General features: G+C 34.7%; 1 protein-coding gene across 2 annotated transcripts in view; it reads right to left on the bottom strand.

The window, feature by feature from the left end:
* The window catches only part of LOC127731862 (uncharacterized), an 897808-nt gene that overhangs the window by 663275 nt on the left and 215297 nt on the right, over positions 1-19236 (bottom strand). The window lies entirely within an intron of this gene.

Raw genomic sequence — 19236 nt, 5'->3', positions numbered from 1 at the left:
CTCATGTGTATACCCCACTAGACAGAGTCGGCGTTTTAACAGTACAGACTAGAATATATTTGACTAGAATCTCATGTGTATACCCCGCTCGACAGAGTCGGCTTTCTAACAGTACAGACTAGAATATATTTGACTAGAATCGCATGTGTATACCCCTGCTCGACAGAGTCGGCGTTCTAACAGTACAGACTAGAAAATATTTGACTTGAATCTCTTGTGTATTAACCACCCCCCACCCCCCCCCCCCCCCCCACCCCCCTCTACGGCAGAGTCTGCGTTCTACCAGTACAGACTAGAATATATTTGACTAGAATCTCATGTGTATACCCCGCTCGGCAGAGTCTGCGTTCTAACACTACAGACTAGACTAAATTGGACTTTAATCTCTTGTCTATACACCGCTCGACAGAGTGGTCGCTCCATCAGTATGGACTAGAAAATATTTGACTTGAATCTCATGTGTATACCCCTGCTTGACAGAGTCGTCGTTTCAACAGTACAAACTAGAATATATTTGAATTGAATCTCTTGTTTATACCCCGCTCGACAGAGTCGGCTTTCTTACAGTACAGACTAGAATATATTTGACTTGAATCGCTTGTGTATACTCCGCTCGACAGAGACGGCGTTCTAACAGTACAGACTAGAATATATTTGACTTGAATCTCATGTGTATACCCCGCTCGTCAGAGTCGGCGTTCTAACAGTACAGACTACAATATATTTGACTTGAATCTCATGTGTATACCCGACTAGACAGAGTCTGCGTTCTAACAGTACAGACTAGAATACCGGTATATTTGACCTGAATCTCATGTGTATACCCCGCTCGACAGAGTCGGCGTTCTAACAGTACAGACTAGAATATGTTTGACTAGAATCTCATGTGAATACCCCGCTCGACAGAGTCGGCGTTTTAACAGTTCAGACTAGAATATATTTGACTTGAATCTCATGTGTATACCCTGCTCGACAGAGTCGGCGTTCTAACAGTACAGACTAGAATATATTTGACTAGAATCTCATGTGTATACCCCGCTCGACAGAGTCGGCGTTCTAACAGTACAGACAAGAATATATTTGACTTGAATCTCTTGTTTATACACCGCTCCACAGAGTGGTCGTTCCTACAGTATGGACTAGAAAATATTTGACTTGAATCTCATGTGTATACCAATGCTTGACAGAGTCGTCGTTCCAACAGTACAAACTAGAATGTATTTGACTTTAATCTCTTGTTTATACCCCGCTCGACAGAGTCGGCGTTCTAACAGTACAGACTAGAATATATCTGACATGAATCTAATGTGTATACCCCACTCGACAGAGTCGGCGTTCTAACAGTACAGACTAGAATATATTTGACTTGAATCTCATGTGTATACCCCGCTCGACAGAGTCGGCGTTCTAACAGTACAGACTAGAATATATCTGACATGAATCTAATGTGTATACCCCACTCGACAGAGTCGGCGTTCTAACACTACAGACTAGAATATATTTGACTTGAATCTCAAGTGTATACCCTGCTCGACAGAGTCGGCATTCTTACAGTACAGACTAGAATATATTTGACTCGAATCTCTTGTGTATTACCCCCCGGCAGAGTCTGCGTTCTAACACTACAGACTAGACTAAATTGGACTTGAATCTCTTGTTTATACACCACTCGACAGATGGTCGTTCCAACAGTATGGACTAGAAAATATTTGACTAGAAACTCATGTGTAAACCCCGCTCGAGAGAGTCGGCGTTCTAACAGTACAGACTAGAATATATTTTACTTGAATCTCTTGTGTATTACCTCGCTCGATAGAGTCGGAGTTCTAACAGTACAGACTAGAATATATTTGACTTGAATCTCATGTGTATACCCCTGCTCGATAGAGTAGTCGTTCCAACAGTATGGACTAGGATATATTTGACTTGAATCTCTTGTTTATACACCGCTCGACAGAGTGGTCGTTCCAACAGTACAGACTAGAATATATTTGACTTGAATCTCATGTGTATACCCCTGCTCGATAGAGTAGTCGTTCCAACAGTATGGACTAGGATATATTTGACTTGAATCTCTTGTTTATACACTGCTCGACATAGTGGTCGTTCCAACAGTATGGACTAGAATATATTGGACTTGAATCTCATGTGTATACCCCTTGCTCGATAGAGTCGTCGTTCTTACAGTACAGACTAGAATATATTTGACTTATATCTCATGTGTATACCCCCGCTCGACAGAGTCGGCGTTCTAACAGTACAGACTAGAATATATTTGACTTGAATCTCATGATTATACCCCTGCTCGACAGAGTCGGCGTTCCTACAGTACAGACTAGAATATATTTGACTTGAATCTCATGTGTATACCCCTGTTCGACAGAGTCGGCGTTCTAACAGTACAGACTAGAATATATTTGACTTATATCTCATGTGTATCCCCCTGCTCCACAGAGTGGTCGTTCTAACAGTACAGACTATAATATATCTGACTTGAATCTCATGTGTATACTCCGCTCGACAGAGTGGTCGTTCCAACAGTACAGACTATAATATATTAGACTTAAATCTCATGTGTATACCCCTGCTCGACAGAATCGTCGTTCCAATAGTATGGACTAGGTAAATATTTGACTTATATATCATGTGTATACCCCTGCTCCACAGAGTGGTCGTTCTAACAGTACAGACTAGAATATATTTGACTTAAATCTCATGTGTATATCTCGCTCGACAGAGTCGTGTTCCAACAGTACAGACTAGAATATATTTGACTAGAATCTCATGTGTATACCCCGCTCGACAGAGTCGGCGTTCTAACAGAACAGACTAGAATATATTTGACTTGAATCTCATGTGTATAGCCCGCTCGACAGAGTCGGCGTTCTAACAGTACAGACTTGAATATATTTGACTTGAATCTCATGTGTATATCTCGCTCGACAGAGTCGCGTTCCAACAGTACAGACTAGAATATATTTGACTAGAATCTCATGTATATACCCCGCTCGACAGAGTCGGCGTTCTAACAGAACAGACTAGAATATATTTGACTTGAATCTCATGTGTATACCCCGCTCGACAGAGTCGGCGTTCTAACAGTACAGACTAGAATATATTTGACTTAAATCTCATGTGTATATCTCGCTCGACAGAGTCGCGTTCCAACAGTACAGACTATAATATATTAGACTTAAATCTCATGTGTATACCCCTGCTCGACAGAATCGTCGTTCCAATAGTATGGACTAGGTAAATATTTGAGTAATATATCATGTGTATACCCCTGCTCCACAGAGTGGTCGTTCTAACAGTACAGACTATAATATATCTGACTTGAATCTCATGTGTATACTCCGCCCGACAGAGTGGTCGTTCCAACAGTACAGACTATAATATATTAGACTTGAATCTCATGTGTATACCCCTGCTCGACAGAATCGTCGTTCCAATAGTATGGACTAGAATATATTTGACTTATATCTCATGTGTATACCCCTGCTCCACAGAGTGGTCGTTCTAACAGTACAGACTATAATATATCTGACTTGAATCTCATGTGTATACTCCGCTCGACAGAGTCGTCGTTCTAACAATACAGACTAGAATATATTTGACTTGAATCTCATGTGTATACCCCTGTTCGACAGAGTCGGCGTTCTAACAGTACAGACTAGAATATATTTGACTTATATCTCATGTGTATACCCCTGCTCCACAGAGTGGTCGTTCTAACAGTACAGACTATAATATATCTGACTTGAATCTCATGTGTATACTCCGCTCGACAGAGTGGTCGTTCCAACAGTACAGACTATAATATATTAGACTTTAATCTCATGTGTATACCCCTGCTCGACAGAATCGTCGTTCCAATAGTATGGACTAGAATATATTTGACTTATATCTCATGTGTATACCCCTGCTCCACAGAGTGGTCGTTCTAACAGTACAGACTATAATATATCTGACTTGAATCTCATGTGTATACTCCGCTCGACAGAGTCGTCGTTCTAACAGTACAGACTAGAATATATTTGACTTATATCTCATGTGTATACCCCTGCTCCACAGAGTGGTCGTTCTAACAGTACAGACTATAATATATCTGACTTGAATCTCATGTGTATACTCCGCTCGACAGAGTGGTCGTTCCAACAGTACAGACTATAATATATTAGACTTTAATCTCATGTGTATACCCCTGCTCCACAGAGTCGGCGTTCTAACAGTACAGACTATAATAAATCTGACTTGAATATCATGTGTATACTCCGCTTGACAGAGTGGTCGTTCTAACGGTACAGACAAGTATATATCTGACTTGAATCTCATGTGTATACCACCGCTCGACAGAGTGGTCGTTCTAACAGTACAGACAAGTATATATCTGACTTGAATCTCATGTGTATACCCATACTCGACCGAGTGGTCGTTCTAACAGTACAGACTATAATATATCTGACTTGAATCTCTTGTTTATACCCCCGCTCGACAGAGTCGGCGTTTTAACAGTACAGACTAGAATATATTTGACTTGAATCGTATACCCCCGAGTCGGCGTATAAAGGAATCATCATATTTGTCCATCCGTCCGTCTGTCACACCTTTGGATCAAAATGATAAATTTAAATCAGCTTTTAGCAATTATTTGATTTTTGATGGAATGTTTTTGACCTCTGGATTAGATTAAGTTTGATTTACGTCGCTTTCACTTTTACCGTTGCAGAGTTTTGGTACCTGATTGTTGACGAATTTAGAGTTTTTTTTATATTTCCAGACAATAAGTGGAGAATCCCTTTGTAAATTGATTGAAATATTAGTGAATGACCACTAAAGAAAGCTTAAATTCGATTTTTTTTGTTGTTTTAATTTTTACCTACCAAGGATATGGTACTTGATCGTTGGAAAAAAAATCAGTTTTGTGTTTTAGAAAACCCCATTTTCAAATTGATTGAAATTTCATGGAATGTTTTGGACCTCAGAACATAAATCAAGTTTGTTATTACTTTGTTTTTACTTTTACCATTCCAGAGTTATGGTTCTTGATTGTTGGAAAAAAATCAGAACTTTGTGGTTTCTGAATGATAAATTGAGAACGACCATTTGAAATGGATTGAAATTTGAATGGAATATTTTGAACCACTAAACAGAAAGCACTTTTCTTTAATATACATTTAACACGGAAGGTCTCTTCCTATATAAAGGTATACGCAGACGTGCAGCTGGTATGGGTTACATTTTGAATTTTGTTTTTTTCTTAAAACTTTAATATACATCTAACATGAATGGTCTCTTACTGTTTAAAGGTATACACCGACGTGCAGTTGGAATGGTACGGAAGCCGATAAGGGCCATTCAAAAAAAAAATTATGTCGTAATTACGACATAGCATGTCGTAATTTCGACATAACATGTCGTTATAACGACATCGCTATGTCGTAATTTCGACATAACATGTCGTTATAACGACATCGCTATGTCGTAATTTCGACATAACATGTCGTTATTACGACATCACTATGTCGTAATAACGACATAGCTATGTCGTAATAACGACATCGCTATATATATATAAGAATATGTATTATGATTGCCAAGAGACTTAATGACACAGAAATTAACAACTATAGGTCATCATAATGCCCTCAATAATGAGAAAAGCCCCCGCATAGTCAGCTATAAAAGAGGGACGAAAGATACCAGAGGGAAAGTCCCCGACATGACAGCTGTTTAACAATTTAATTCAAACGAGTGAAAATAACGGTTTTAATAATGTACAAACAAAGACCGGAAAACGAATATGTAACACAGCAACAAATGACAACCACTAAATTACAGACTCCTGACCGCTATGTGATAATAACGGCAACCTTATAGTTAAACTTTTCACTTTTTGATGCGATAGGCATTTCAAAATGGTTGTCAGTAAAGGCAAAGTTTGTAGCGGAAACAAATTTATCTTTTCTTTTTTTTTTAGAATAATGAACACTTTATGCAATCAAGCTTAATTAAAGTTATTCACTTGCACCTCAGACTTGCACATACTAGAACTTTATTTATAATCAAGTCAAATGAGACCCAGTTGAATAGGGGAGCAATTCAAGCTCCTTGGAGCCTCTTATTATGTTTGGCATGTACAGATTTGTGTAAATTATGAAGTCCTGCATTTCCATTGCAGGTTCTGAATAAGATGAATTTTAAGCTTTTCCCAATAAAGACTATGTTAAACTTTGGACTCATAGTGCTCAGACCCACGGATCTCTGTACCTTCATTTGTACACACTTGAATCTTAATGTACAGTAACTCCTGAGGCTTGATGCAAATTATTACTGCATTGCTATTGTTGGTTCTTAATGAGATTCTTCAAGCGTCCTCCCCATTGAAGCCCTATTAAAACTTTGTACCCCAAGTTCTTTTAACCACTTTTCCCCAGGGCAACTATTCCTACAAACTTAAGGGGAGGGTTAGGATCCCGCTAACATGTTTAACCCCGCCACATTCTTTATGTATGTGTATGTCCCAAGTCTTTAATTTACATATTTGTTTTTCGTTTAATTTTGTACATAATATAGACCGCTAGTTTTTCTCGTTTGAATTGTATTACATTTGTCATTTCGGGGCCTTTTATAGCTGAATATGCGGTATGGGCTGTGATCATTGTTGAAGGCCGTACGGTGACTTTAATTGTAAATTTCTGTGTCATTTGGTTTCTTGTTGAGAGTTGCGTTTTTGAACAAACCAGCGTATCCCAAGGCCTTGATAACCTCTGTAGGCCCCAAATAATACGAAAAAAACATCAAAATTGGAGAGAAAACTGAAAAAAAATGGTTTCTAACCTCAGGGATATTAACCCTTGGCTATCTTAGATTTAATGCAATCAGTATGCATCAGCATCAGCATTTGCATATCATTTTCATACTTTTACAAATACACGAAATTTAGACAATTTCTGATAACAATTCAGCATGCCAAGGGTTAATATCCCTGAGGTTAGAAACCATTTATTTTCAGTTTTCTCTCCAATTTTGATGTTTTTTCGTCTTATTTGGGGCCTACAGAGGTTATCAAGGCTTTGGGATACGCTGGTTTGTTCAAAAACACAACTCTCCACAAGAAACAAAATGACACAGAAATTAACAATTATAGGTAACCGTACGGCCTTCAACAATGATCACAGCCTATACAGCATAGTCAGCTATAAAAGGCCCCGAAATGACAAATGTAATACAATTCAAACGAGAAAAACTAGCGGCCTATTTTATGTACAAAAATAAACGAAAAACAAATATGTAAATTAAAGACTTGGGACAGACACATACATTAAGAATGTGGCGGGGTTAAACATGTTAGCGGGATCCCAACCCTCCCTCTAAGTTTGTAGGAATAGTTGTCCTTGGGAACAGTGGTTAAAAGAACTTGGGGTACAAAGTTTTAATAGGGTTTCAATGGGGAGGACGCTTGAAGAATCTCATTAAGAACCAACAATAGCAATGCAGTTATAATTTGCATCAAGCCTCAGTAGTACATTAAGATTCAAGTGTGTACAAATGAAGGAACAGAGATCCGTGGGTCTGAGCACTATGAGTCCAAAGTTTAACATAGTCTTTATTGGGAAAAGCTTAAAATTCATCTTATTCAGAACCTGCAATGCCAAACATAATTAGAGGCTCCAGGGAGCTTGAATTGCTCCCCTATTCAACTGGGTCTCATTTGACTTGATTATAAATAAAGTTCTAGTATGTGCAAATCTGAGGTGCTAGTGAATAACTTTAATTAAGCTTGATTGCATAAAGTGTTCATTATTCTAAAAAAAAAAGAAAAGATAAATTTGTTTCCGCTACAAACTTTGCCTTTACTGACAACCATTTTGAAATGCCTATCGCATCAAAAAGTGAAAAGTTTAACTATAAGGTTGCCGTTATTATCACATAGCGGTCAGGAGTCTGTAATTTAGTGGTTGTCATTTGTTGCTGTGTTACATATTCGTGTTTCGGTCTTTATTTGTACATTATAAAAACCGTTATTTTCACTCGTTTGAATTAAATTGTTAAACAGCTGTCATTTCGGGGACTCTCCCTCTGGTATCTTTCGTCCCTCTTTTATAGCTGACTATGCGGGGGCTTTTCTCATTATTGAGGGCATTATGATGACCTATAGTTGTTAATTTCTGTGTCATTTAGTCTCTTGTCAATCATAATACATATTCTTTTATATATATAGCGATGTCGTTAAATATTACGACATAGCTATGTCGTAATTACGACATAGTGTTGTCGTAATTACGACTTGTTATGTCGAAATTACGACATAGCGATGCTGTTATAACGACATGTTATGTCGAAATTACGACATAGCCATGTCGTAATAACGACATGTTATGTCGAAATTACGACATAGTGATGTCGTTATTACGACATGTTATGTCGTAATTACGACATAAAAATTTTTTTTTGAATGGCCCTTATCGGCTTCCGTAGAATGGTCCACATTTTGTATTTGCTTTTGATTAAAACTTTAATATATATTTAAGGAGACGTTATTTAAAATTCATATGAAACTTTAACTTATGGGTATGTTGTTCAGACGATGTTGTAAATTAAAACATCTAGCAGACTTCAAGTGAAAATAAAACGATTCGTAAGCTTTGATCTTTGATATACTTAATTTTGTAATTATTTAAAGTGTATGTTGGTTTTTTTTTTTTTTGTGCCGGATGCAAAAAGTAAATACTTCATCTAGGGAGGGGATTTTTTACTTCCGAAACAGCTAAAACTTTTCAAATTTGTGAATTGATTGAAATATTAGTGAATGACCACTTAAGAAAGTTTAAATTCGTTTTTTTTTTTTGGTCTTTTTATTTTTTACCTACCAAGGATATGGTACTTGATCGTTGGAAAAAAAATCAGTTTTGTGTTTTAGAAAACCCCATTTTCAAATTAATTGAAATTTTCATGGAATGTTTTGGACCTCAGAACATAAATCAAGTTTGTTATTACTTTGTTTTTACTTTTACCATTCCAGAGTTATGGTTCTTGATTGTTGGAAAAAAAATCAGAACTTTGTGGTTTCTGAATGATAAATTGAGAACGACCATTTGAAATTGATTGAAATTTGAATGGAATATTTTGAACCACTAAACAGAAAACATTTTTCTTTAAAATACATTTAACACGGAAGGTCTCTTCCTATATAAAGGTATACGCAGACGTGCAGCTGGTATGGATTACATTTTGAATTTTGTTTTTTTCTTAAAACTTTAATATACATCTAACATGAATGGTCTCTTACTGTTTAAAGGTATACACCGACGTGCAGTTGGAATGGTTAACATTTTGTATTTGCTTTTGATTAAAACTTTAATATACATCTAACATGAATGGTCTCTTACTGGATAAAGGTATACACAGACGTGCAGCTGGAATGGTTAACATTTTGTATTTGCTTTTGATTAAAACTTTAATATACATCTAACACAGACGTGCAGCTGGAATGGTTCACATTTTGTATTTGCTTTTGATTAAAACTTTAATATACATTTAAGGAGACGTTATTTAAAATTCATATGAAACTTTAACTGATGGGTATGTTGTTCAGACGATTTTGTAAATTAAAACATCTAGCAGACTTCAAGTGAAAATAAAACGATTCGTAAGCTTTAATCTTTGATATACTTAATTTTGTAATCATTTAAAGTGTATGTTGGTTTTTTTAAGTGCCGGATGCAAAAAGTAATTACTTCTTCTAGGAAGGGGATTTTTTACTTCCGAAATAACGGCTAAAAATTTTCAAATTTGTGTTTCTTGTTTTAACATTTTTACCGATTCGGTGCATGCCAACTTTTTAAAACTATTTCATTCAACTTTGACTGTGAGCAAGTGATATCAATTGTGGAATGTTTAGATTTTACATCTTTATGCTTGGATTTAAAATATATCAGGTAGTCATTTATTTATTTGTTTAGAATCTGGTTGTCTCGTCATATCAAAGTATGCCTGAACTGAACTGTGATTTTTTGTGATTGAATCGTTGGGAATTAAATACGCCTCTACTCTGTCGAGTTGACTGAAGAAGATGCTCTGAGGCTGGTCTTTTGTATGCCCACGATACCATGGCACATGTGAAACACTTGAGTTACTTAAATTCGACTGTCTTCGCCGACACCGTCGTTCTATATCACTGTCATCGTTCTATAATACGATGGCTACACAACGGCATAGCGAGGGCCTCACGTAGTCGTGTTGTCCTCCTAAGAAGATCGGACAACTTCTTGTTTCCTTCGTGTTGTATTCGTGAGGCAAAAAATTTCCGAATGACACCGATGATTGCACGACGTAAAGACGAAGATGGCACGATTTGACAAGATGCCCTCACGATAGCCATACGAAAGCCAAAATGGACACACGAATTAACACGAAAATGAACCTTCGCAAGATCTTTCGGCAATTTTTGACATGCCAAAGATTTTTCCACCGCTCATCACGACTCAACCGGCGCATACGATGATTTAAGATGCTCTTACGAATGGCCCCATGTTTTTACAATCAGATCCGAATTTGAACATTTTCTTTATCGCGTGATCATTTGATGTCAATTTCGGGACGGTGTGACGCAGGCATTATGAAAACAAAATATACTTTTTATATGTGGGTAATATAATAACGTTTAGCAGACGTTGTGACAAAACGGCTATACTTCTTGATTACTTTAAAAAATCTTGTTTTATAACTAAAAATTGTATAAACTATTTAATTTAAAATTTAGAAACTTAACGGTACTTTTACCATGATCTAACATGCTTATTTGATATACAGCCAGTAAAAACCTCAATTGTAAAAAAAGTGTATTAAATGGTTTTGTTTTCAGTTTTTAATGGCTAAACATGTTGAAGACATTGCAGTATAGTAAAATTTCATGAACCAAGAATAAAGTACAAACTTGTCAAACCTGCCTTACCGGTCACCTGCCTCTAACGGTCACTTTCAGAACCTCCCAATCGGGTTTTCTATATAATTTAGCTCGTTTCAGCGGTCACCAATTTTTCTAACGAAATTGTCATTTCAACTTTTATCAACAGTCATTTTAATGTTTTAACTACCAAAAATCTTCATGACGAAAAATATATGGTGTCAATATCGAAGTAAAAATAAAAATTGAAACCCGTTTGCAACTAAGATCGCGCAATAGAATGTGAATGCGTGAATTTCCCGTGTTCCGCTCTTTTCAGTTTCCATTAAGAATGTATCACCGACTCATTTCTCCACGAATATTAACATATTTCGAATTATTCTTCATATGTAGCGCCGGAATCCGCAATTATTTATTTTACTGCTCGCAAGTACGGTAACTCTACCGATTAAAAAAAATAAAACAATTTGCCCCGATCCAGTTCTTAGGCGATGTCGGAATCGGAATTTTTGGAACCCCGTTTAAAAGGTCACTTCTATTGAGCGGTCTTTTGATACTTCCCACGAGTGACTGCTTAAAACAGGATTGACTGTAAATGTACTTTTTATACTATATATAAAAAAGAAGATGTAAATATATCCAGTTCTTACTTAACTTATTCTTCCACTTCAGCACATTATGAATATTATTTTTAAAATTTTATGATGACTATCCTATGAATTAGCTATAATATTAATTTTTAGTAATTATTATTGCCTAAATTCAGTCATCTGTACATAATTAAATACTTCCTTATGTTCTAAGGTGTATATAGTTGCTACAATTATACCCTATGGGTAGTGCTCCACAATTAATGGAGGAATATACAAGAAACTGAACTGAGTATGATTGCTAATGAGACAATTCTTCACAAGAGACCAAATGACACAGAAATTAAAAACTAAAGGTCAGCGTACGGCCTTCAACAATGAGCAATGCGCCTACCACATAGTCAGCTATAAAAGAACATGTAAAGATGTATGAAAGAATGTAAAACAATTCAAACGAGAAAACTAACGGATCGAGAAATTTTCAACAAAAGGAGGTGTTCTATGGGGTTCCACTTGGAACATTTAGCGTTTACACTCTTAATTATTGCCATTGATTTTTTTGCGTGATAATAATAATATATTTTCGAAGAAATGGGGGATGTTCAGCTCCAAAAAAACTACCCCTTTTGGATCAGCCAATGATGTTAGTTTGTATGATACCCCATAGTATAGAAATCGTAAATCTCAATGTCCCTCCACATCTGGGAGTAAAATTTCTTTTATCCATTGTAAAGATGGATGGTGATTATAGGCTTTACAAAAATCAGAATATGTGGTATTATTTCTAAATCAGACAACTCTCCACCAGAGACAAATTGACGTTGGTGTAAGCAACTATATATAAAAAAGAAGATGTGGTATGATTGCCAATGAGACAACTCTTCACAAGAGACCAAATGACACAGATATTAACAACTATAGGTCACCGTACGGCCTTCAACAATGAGCAAAGCCCATACTGCATAGTTAGCTATAAAAGGCCCCGAAATGACAAATGTACACGAGAAAACTAACGGCCTAATTTATGTACAAAATAATGAACGAAAAACAAATATGTAACACAGCAACAAACGACAACCACTGAATTACAGGCTCCTGACTTGGGACAGGCACATACAGAATGTGGCGGGGCTAAACTAGTTAGATGGCGCCAAACCATAAATATTTTTCCTCTCAGCTTTTTCAATTTCACGATATAAATCGACGAACTCGAATATGCTTACCTTACACATTCTTGCACATATTTTAGACATAGCATTTTTCCGGTTTACGGTTTTAGTTGTGTTGATTTTGTCTAAACATGAAAATAACTATAATAAAAGCAATATTCTTGTCAAGTTTAACGATGATCGGATAAATAATACGATATAAAAGTTACAAAACTCTCATGTTTTGCACACAAAATGAAACATTGGTCATGACGTTTTGGGGTAATTTAGTGTTATAATTTTGATATTTTATACACATTTCGATTCTTATTTTTCTATATGGTCAAGCCTATTAAACTCAATTCAACCAAAAACCAATATATTTTTATCGACCTGACCAATCAACGGATTTTTTTTATGATAATCTATTGCAAAATGGAATTCGTACCAACATCGTGCGCAACGTCACAGAGACCTATGGGAAAACTTTTACAGTCATTATCAAATGATGATACTAAAAAAGAAGTACCATTAAACCTGAAAAGTATGTTTTAGATTACACAGAAACCGTAGTAGATATGAACAATGTTTTAATTCAATTGACTCACAGCTGATATTTTACAGTATCAATATGAAGGACACCTGCTAGTTGGTGCATATGTTGAAATCAAATTGACGTACGGTCTGAAGTGGATATCTGTTCCTCAAATAGGAGCTGAAGACAGCAACCCTCCAACAAAGTTACAAGGCAAGGCATTTAGAGATCGCCATTCTATTTGTTCAGTATGCAAACACGAATAAATAATATGAGACATCTACTCTTCAACTATTGCATGAAAGCATGTGTGAGTACGTATGTATTCATATCAAAGGAAAAGCAAAGAATGGGAGAAGCTTAGAACAGTGTATTTACTGCGATCTCAGAAGTTGTTATTGTACTGTCTGGTTACGCCTATTGGGAATAAATCATATCCATGTACAAGAATTACGGACATTTCAAGGCGAGATAACTCGTGTTACTTTTCTATTCTGGTTCCCATCCTGTTCTCATCGTCTGGTGACCAGTAGATAAGAATAGATAACTCCCCTAAACGAACACCCCGCCACTTTGACGTTATGCCTATAGGGTAATTTATGATATTAGCTGTTATACGATAATTCCGAACGCAGTTGGATTTAAGAAAGAAACCCCGCGTACACTATACACAGGTGAATGATGAAGAAATTGCCGATAGGAAAGAAATAATTAAAAAAAGAAAAGTTTGCATGCCGGCCCTATGATGTAGAAAGAATATTTTCTGTTAACGATGGTTCAAAAGAGATACGTTTACATGTTATTATATTTCCTATATTTATAATATATGTATATCTCTTGATCAATACTTTTTTTAATTTTATTTTCTTAATCTAGTAAATTTTCTTATTGTATGAAATTTGTAACCCTGTTTATACTACACACGACCTTTTCGGAAGCTTTAAGATAGTCCAAATAATTTATCATCGGTGTTTCTGATTTTAACAAGTTCAATAAAAGCCGCAGGCAAACTGATCTATCCTTGTAAATTTCTTTTTAATTGGGTTAGATGAAAATCCAATATACAAATCCTTTCAACATCAAGCAGGCTTGTGTATTATCTAGATTATGTTTTATATAAAAAAAAAATAGCATTTAACTCTTCAACGTGATTCTGGAAAAGGATAGACAATTTATGAATATGACGAATACATAATCTTTCAATCAGTTTAATTGAAGTGTGGAGCTGGCATGTCAGTTATTGCTGTAGTAGTCCTTTAGTTAATTTATCATGTATCATTGCCATTTTGCTTAGTGTCTTAAAAGACTTTTGTTATCTATTCTGACATCGGACTCGGACTTCTTTTAAACTGAGTTTTACTGTGCGTATTGCTGTGTTTTGTTTATTCTACATAGGCTAGAGGTATAGAGGGAGGGTTGAAATCTCATAAACATATAAATAAAAGCTACAGAAGGCAATATCATAAATATGACAAGATGTACATTTTTTTACTGTCAATTTCAGATTTTATTTGATATGGGTAGGTCACATGTATTGACATTGACATTGTATAAGCCAGATGTATACTCCATGCTGAATTTTATTTCATCTATGTAACACGTAAACTCATTAACACCTGTGGATTAAATTGTAATATTTTCCTGTCCTCTAGGAACATAAAACTACATAATTCACTACCCTTAATTAGACATAGATATCAGTAAATAAAACCGCAGACTTTCTCCTTAAAGTTTAGTGGTTTGTACATATATTGAAGGTGTACATGTGGTCAGGGTTTAATATTTGCTCTTTTGGGAGATAGTTGAAGTTATTTTAAAATATCACTTTGCATCTGTGGGGGCATCATTTGTTTCTCCCAGACACAATTAAATCTCAGATAAAGTTCTACATTATCTTTGTTATGATACAGTTACTTCAGAGTGAAGTGCGGGGCATCACTTTGTCTAGTTAATTTTATAATTATTTTTTTTGTTGTAATTAATCTTATTTGAAAATATTCGTTCATATTTCAGCCGTATCTCAATTTTTTTTTACTTTATAAAATTAGTTTATATGTGTTACCCTATATTCTTATGTGTAGAATACTCTTAAACATTTAAACATAAAAATAGAGGGCAACATACATAAATTATTATTGTTAAATCGCATTGATAAGAGTTTGAACACTTAAGACAAGGTAAAAAAGTTGATGTGAAAAGACTATTTTCAAATTATAAATTAACTGCAAAAAATAAAAAAGGGGGTCTGCCAACAATCTCTTTTGCATGGACTACTATATTTTCAATATAATACTTCAATGATAAGATAAAATAGTAACATATGGTATTGAATAGTGATACCGCACCGGAAAGGATTTGCCGTGGCACCATGGGACGCTTAAACAATATAATTTACTATGTAAATATTGACACATTCGTGTTTATATGTTAGCTGAGATCGATAATTATGGAGCTTTTCTTAAAAAGGACCTCGATGTTTTTCGTCATTTGTATTATTAAACGACATTTTATGAATATACTAAACAAGGATTTGTGTAGTACTATACAAATCCTTGTACTAAACAATAAGATTAATGTATGAAGGAGAACATAAAGATAGCATATCCTAACAATGATTTTGATGCTATGATATCTTACTGTATACATTCAAAATACTTGCATTTACTTCTCTGATCATTTCTTATAATGATAAGAATAATATTCCCTATACCTTTTCATTATACAAAACTTGTATAAAATTTTGTATGTTTTGAATAACATTAAAAATTGCACGTTGTCATCTTTTCTATTTCAATTTAGTTTTTCAGATTTCGTAGACATTTTTTTTTCAATAATACAATCATGCAATTGTGTATTCAAATATTTGATTATAATAATATAATTACTCAAATCAAAATAAGATTAATTAGACAGAGCCTTTAAAAAAAAACACTCCAAAAACAACACTTTTTGCATATTTTTCTTCAAGATGTCAACAAAACCACACTACTTTTAAGATTTTGATGTTTAAAGAACTCTTTGGTATAATAGAAATTAATATATTGTTTAAAACCTAACTAGATATTTAAAATGATGGATGTAATTAGAAAAGAAGTTCACATCATAAAAATGAGAATTTAACTAAATAACAAGACCAATTTGTCTTTGAATACGGTCAATCTTAGTTGAATGAATATACATCGTATTCATAAATAATGAAGTTTCACTTTCAAATGCTTAGGGACAACAGTAAACATTATTTTAAAATGACGATTCTTATACCATTTGATAGGAAAATTATTTGCCAATACTGTATAATTTGTTAATTTGATTTAGAATAAAAAATGAATTTAATATGAATTTTTATAAAATATGTATACCTCGTAATTTAACATATCTCAACCAAAAGAGAACCCGACGTTCAACATGATAGGGACACCAGTAAATATCAAGATAAAGTGGATTTAATTACACCATTTCAAAGCTAAAAAATTGGTGAGATCTCTATAATTTATTAATTTTATATGAGATTTATAAAATTGACATAGTATTCATTTATTTAGCTAGTGGTCATAATTCCCCATAGACAATAACGTTAAAAAAAATTCAATGATTACGGTTCTCTGTGTGGTAGCTGATAAAGCTATCCAGCTGAGCTGTCCGCAATTCTTGTGTATGCAATTACCATGAAATTTCCAATTTCCGTATAAATGAAAAAAACAAATATATACATACAGCAAATAATCAAAACATCAATTAGGGTTTGGGATTTTTATTTACTCGAAGGAATCCAAACAAAGTGGTGTGGAAAAAAGGGGGTGATGATATACTTAATTAAACATCACCTTTGAAATAGCAAAACATCATACCTTAACTTACTAGTCAAACTCCTAGACTTAACCCTACATTATAACATGGTTCTCTAATTGAAGAAAATGAATGTCCGAATGAGCTACGAAAAGCATTAAACGACGAGTCAATATTGTGAAATGTCTTTATCTAATACTTTCAAATTACTGGAAATAACAAAATCTAATACAATTAAATCGGTCACATGTACATGGTTTGGGGCATACTTGTTTTCTTTCTCCACCCAAGACATTTACGTTATATAGAAAGTCGAAATAACTGTTCATTCCTGGGAAATAAAGGAACGGAGGCCCATAGCTTTCTCTCACTCAAAATACTCCTTGAATGAATCTTCAGAGTACCACATTGGAATCATTTTTCAATTTGTAATGGGTTTATTTTTTTTCTAACGTATGAGGTCTGTAACAATATCTACTTCTCTAATGGTTGTGACTTGTTGTTCATGTGGAACCATTCCGCCAGTTTAAACGAGTTCACCCTTCAATATTCTATTGCACTCTGAGTGTCTAATCGAGTTCATCCATCAAGGTTTCATTGCACTCTGCTCGTTTAATTAAGTTCACACTACAAGGTTTCATTGCACTCTGCTTGTTTAATTTAGTTCACCCTTCAAGGTTTCATTGCACTCTGCTTGTTTAAACGAGTTCACCCTTCAAGGTTTCATTTTACTCTGCTTGTTTAAACGAGGCCACCCTTCAAGTTTTCATTGCATTCTGCTAGGTTAATCGAGTTCACCCTTCAAGGATTCATTTTACTCTGCTTGTTTAAACGAGGCCACCCTTCAAGGTTTCATTGCATTCTGCTAGGTTAATCGAGTTCACCCTTCAAGGATTCATTGCACTCTGCTTGTTTAAACTAGTCCACCCTTCAAGGTGTCATTGCACTCTGCTTGTACAAACTAGTTCATTTGTCAAGGTTTCTTTGCACTCTGCTTGTTCAAACGAGTTCACCCTTCAAGGTTTTAATGCACTTTACTTATTTAATCGAGTTCACCCTCCAAGGTTTTTTTGCATTTTGCTTTTTTAATCGAGTTCACCCTTCAAAGTTTCATTGCACTCTGCTTATTTAATCGAATATTCACCCATCAATGTTTCATTGCACTCTGGCTATTAAGTCGAGTTCATAACTCAAGGTTTCGTTGGTGAATGTCATAATATTTGTCGACCACATGATCAATATCATCTTCTACATCAAATTTATAAGTTTGCACAAAGGTATCTTCATTAGATATCAAATGTCTGTGTGTAATGTATATCAAAGTGATTTGCCTTCATCACCTTTTGGTAATGTAATTTTCTTATTCAAGATTATTAAGTTTAAGGTCACTGACAGCATTTGTAGGAACATGACAACAAGTAATATTACGAGTCTCTCATATTTCGCAAAATGTATATCGTGTTGCATTATTTGTCAGTTCTTTGTCTATTAACGTGTTTGATATTAATATTAATTTGGTGTTCTATAAACAGCAGAAAACTAAAAAGTATTTGTTTTAGGTCATTCAACCTCTAAGTCTCTACAAAAATCCACGATTTTTTTTATCATATCAGAGAAAATACTTCTAACATTATGAAATATAGCATCGCAAATTTTACATTTTAAATATTAATACAGTTTATATAACTCTGATGTTTTATTAACATAACGACCATCATGATTATTTAACCTCAAAAGGTGGGGGAGGGTGTTATGGTCTTTTCTTAAAAAAATATTCTGATCCCCAATTTGATTAAAAAAATTATTGTGGTCAAGCAGAGAACAAAAACAATTCTCTGAATCCAATTTTTCCCTTATAGTGTTAAATTTTGAAAAAAAGTAATTTGATTGATAGCGTCGAAAAACTAAAAAAAAATATTTGACTCAGACAAAAAAACCGTACCCCCTTAAAATGGTTGCTCCATTATAGATTTGTTTTTTAATGAGACAGTTATTTTTGCACTTTTATTTTTTTTTAATACTTGATAAAAAGAATTTTCATTAAAAAACACATTTATGATGTATACCAAAGTATCACAAAAATTTAGAAGTAAATCTACTGCGCTATGAACTATCACATTGTTTGCAATGAATGACCTTGATTTCTCAGCGAAATAAAAACCGATAATTTTATATGTGAACCAAATTTAGTAATTTCACTCCTCTGACGTCAAACAACAATGGGTGTTGTCATGACGTTGTCGATGACGTTACATCAACACAAATTGA

This window comes from Mytilus californianus, unplaced genomic scaffold (assembly GCF_021869535.1).
Source record: "Mytilus californianus isolate M0D057914Y unplaced genomic scaffold, xbMytCali1.0.p SCAF_21, whole genome shotgun sequence".
Lineage (NCBI taxonomy): Eukaryota > Metazoa > Mollusca > Bivalvia > Mytilida > Mytilidae > Mytilus > Mytilus californianus.
This window is presented reverse-complemented; position numbering and strand designations above follow the sequence as displayed.